Here is a 4,047-nt window from a genome sequence, read left to right as displayed (position 1 = left end):
ACTGAAAGACGTTAATAGGGGAAATGATGAGTGTGCCTCTTACTAGTAACTGGGCGGTCAGAATCTTTTCACAGTGTATGTGTGTATCATATCATCATATTATGCACTGCATATACATTAAAATTTTATTTGTCGGTTACATCTCAAGAAAGCGGATAAAATAAATGAGTATACATTTCTAAAAAAGAAAAAGCATGAAATAATGCCCTTTTCCCACAATGGAAAGCCAAATATATATCAAGGCAGTTTACACATGGGAATGCCTACAGAAATATTTCCTATCAGAAAAGAACTATGAAAGAACAAACCTTGAAGCTCCATAAACCTAGAAAGAGTAAGAACAGGAGGAACATGGATATCTAGAAACTGTCTTGAGTCATCCATCCCCGGCAGGAATGTAACATGGTACAGTCTCAATAACAAACTGTGAGTAGTTTCTTATAACACTTAACATCTTATTACAATACCACTAAGCATCTGTACCCTTGAGTATTTATCTATGAAAAATCCACACTTGTGTCTACACAAAACCTATACAGGAACGGTTATCACAGCTGTATATGAAATACTGAACACTGGAAAAAATCCAGATGTTTTTCCACCATGAAACAATACACAAACTTTGGTACATCCATACCATGGACTAGTCCTCAACAATAAAAACAAGGAACTGCTGATGCATGCCACAAGTCAGATGAACATCCAAGGACTTAAGCTGAGGAAGATATAGTGATAAAAGAGCACGATGACACATATATATGGGTATAGAAATGTTCTGTAAATAGACTGTGGTTGTGGAAAGGTAGTGGAAATCAAACCTACTCATGCGAAAAAAATCAAACACCACCCAACACATACACACAAATCAATAGACATAAAATGGAGAAATCAGAAGACAATTTGTGGGTTGCATCAATGTCAACATCCTGGTTTTGGTATTGTGCTATAGTTTTGCAAGTTGTTATCATTGGGAGAAACAGGATCAACTGTACACAAGATCTCTCTGCATTGTTTCTTACAATTGCATGTGCAGTTAAATATTACAAAAAATAAAACATTTTCTTTTTACTTTGTTTATTTAACTGATTTTTAAAATAGGAAAATCTATCTCTCACTCATATTAAGAGTATTAATGAATCTACATTAAACATTGATATTTGTAATATGTATCATTTCAAACTCACCAACATCAGGAAGGCTGAAGACATGTGCAATATCTTGATGACAACGCTTACTTGCCATCTGAGTATTTTCATAACGGTTGGTCAACCATTCATCCTTTCCTATAAGGGAAACATATTTTAAATGCGGTAAGAAGACACTCTGAAACCCATACTCTATATTCAATGAAACTATCCTTCAGTGAAGAAGTCAAAAAAAAACATATTTATATACAGAAGGAAAGAAGGATTTGTCAAAAACTCATATGTTAGCATAGCTAAAGGAAAATCCCAGAACAGAAAAGATATCATAGAAAAAACACTCATGCATCCAGAAGGACAAAGAATAAGGGAAAGAACACCAATAGATATACAGACATACTGCATCTACTCATATCTGACAGGAGGGAATAGAAAATGGTGAAGCCACAGTAGAAAGCAGTTTGTGAGTTTCATATCCAAAATTGAGGACACAATCAGCAAAGACCAGAAATTGCAATCGTGGGCATTCCACTCAGAGAAATGTAAACTGTGAGAAAGAGCGAAATGAATGAAATGAAGCAAGATTTTACAATCCAGATTTTGCTTAATAGTGAACCAATACACAAAAGAGTAGTACATCCATACCATGGTATATCTTCAACAAAAAGAAGGAACTACTGATGCATGCCACAAGTCAGATGAATTTCCAGATGAACAAGTGTTATGATCAGCTTTAACCAAATACCCCATACAGGAAGCGCATAAGATTTGAAAAGGTGGACAATAGCTATATGATGGAACATCCATACCATGAAATACTACGCTGTGATGAAAAAAATAAAAACGAATAATTGATACACACAAGGACATAACTGAGTTTCTAGAAATTGCATTTAGGGAAAGAAGCCAAACTCAAGTACCACAGGATTCCATTTATATAACAATGCACAAGGGGGAAATTAAAGATCTCGAGAATAGATTTCTTGTTAAGAGCAACTTGAAAAAAAAAAACAGCAGCAGAAGGCAGAGAGGGAATGGGAATAGGGAGTGGGAATGTCAACCTGAGTGAAGGGTGTGTGCTCATAAAAGAGCATTGTTAGGGGTCATTGGTGGTGATCAAACTGTTTGAGGTCTTGCCTGTGATAGAGGATACGGGGAAAATTTGTATAGAAGTAAACACCCACATTAACAGAAGTGAAACTGTGGACGTATCAATAATATCTGGAGGGTTTCAGGTGATTTAACTTAATACTAAAAAATTTCTACCATTTTGCAAGTTCATACCATTGAGGTAATTTGTGTTTGGCAACACAGAATTGTTCTGTATCATTTCCTACAACTACACACGCTGCTAAATCTATCTGAAAATGAAAACTTAAATTAGAAAATGTTACTACTACCTTTTTTCACTAAGAATGTTGATGAACATAGATTAAAGGTGCTACCTCTCAGCATTTCAAACCCTAAAAAACTGGAATGAATACAGCAACATACTGAGGAATTATTTGGCTAAAGTACTTTTTCAAGAAAACTGGATCATTTGTTGTCTTAGGGCTTTTTGCCAAGCTGGTTTGAACTTCTACAAACATTTTTATTAAGAAAATACTTTCGGGCATGGAAAGACAAGCAATGTCAACCATGAAATCCATACCCGGTGAAACTAACATTCAAAGAACAAGCAGATCGTGCCAACATGGATGGATGGACCTGGAGTGTGTTTTGCTAATTGAGATAAGCCAGACCCGGAAAGGCAAATACTGTGTGGGATCACGTATGTGGAACCTATAAAGAAAAAAAAATTCAAACCCTTAGAAACGCAGAGAAGAATGGTGGGTACCTGTGGTTGGAAAGTGAGAAAAATAGGGAGAGGCTGGCAAAGGAGTACTAAATATCAGTAAAAAACTGAACTAACATCTGAGGATGCACATACGTGGTGGCTATAGTTGACAATACTGTATTGTATAATTGAAAGTTTCCTAGAAAGTAAAACTTCAGCAATTCGACCACAAAACTGAAAGACGTTAATTGGGGAAATGATGACTGTGCTTCTTCCTATAACTGGTGGGTGAGATCCTTTCACTGTGTATGCGTGTATCAAATCATCACATTATGCACTGCATATACATTAAAATTTTATTTGTCGATTACATCTCAAGAAAGCGGATAAAAGAAATGAGGATACATTTCTAAAAAAGAAGAAGCATGAAATAATGCCCTTTTCCACAATGGAAAGCCAAATATATATCAATGCAGTTTACACATGGGAATGGCTAAAGAAATATTTCCTATCAGAAAAGAATGATGAAAGAACAAACCTTGGAGCTCCATAAACCAAGGAAGAATAAGAACAGGAGGAACGTGGATATCTAGAAACAGTCTTGAGTCATCCATCCCCAGCAGGAATGTAACATGGTACAGACTCAACAAGAAACTGTGAGTAGTTTCTTATAACACTTAACATCTTATTACAATACCACTAAGCATCTGTACTCTTGAGTATTTATCTATGAAAAATCCACACTTGTGTCTACACAAAACCTGTACAAGAGCGGTCGTCACAGCTTTAGATGAAATACTGAACACTGAAAAAAATCCAGATGTTTTTCCACCATGAAACAATACACAAACTTTGGTACATCCATACCATGGACTAGTCCTCAACAATAAAAACAAGGAACTGCTGATGCATGCCACAAGTCAGATGAACATCCAAGAACTTAAGCTGAGGAAGATGTAGTGATAAAAGAGCACGATGACACATACATATGGGTATAGAAATGTTCTGTATATAGACTGTGGTAGTGGAAAGGTAGTGTAAATCAAACCTACTCATGTGAAAAAAATCAAACACCACCCAACACATACACACAAATCAATAGACTTAAAATGGAGAAATCCGAAGACA

This window comes from Myotis daubentonii, chromosome X (assembly GCF_963259705.1).
Source record: "Myotis daubentonii chromosome X, mMyoDau2.1, whole genome shotgun sequence".
NCBI lineage: Eukaryota > Metazoa > Chordata > Mammalia > Chiroptera > Vespertilionidae > Myotis > Myotis daubentonii.
Note: the sequence above shows the minus strand (reverse complement) of the source record.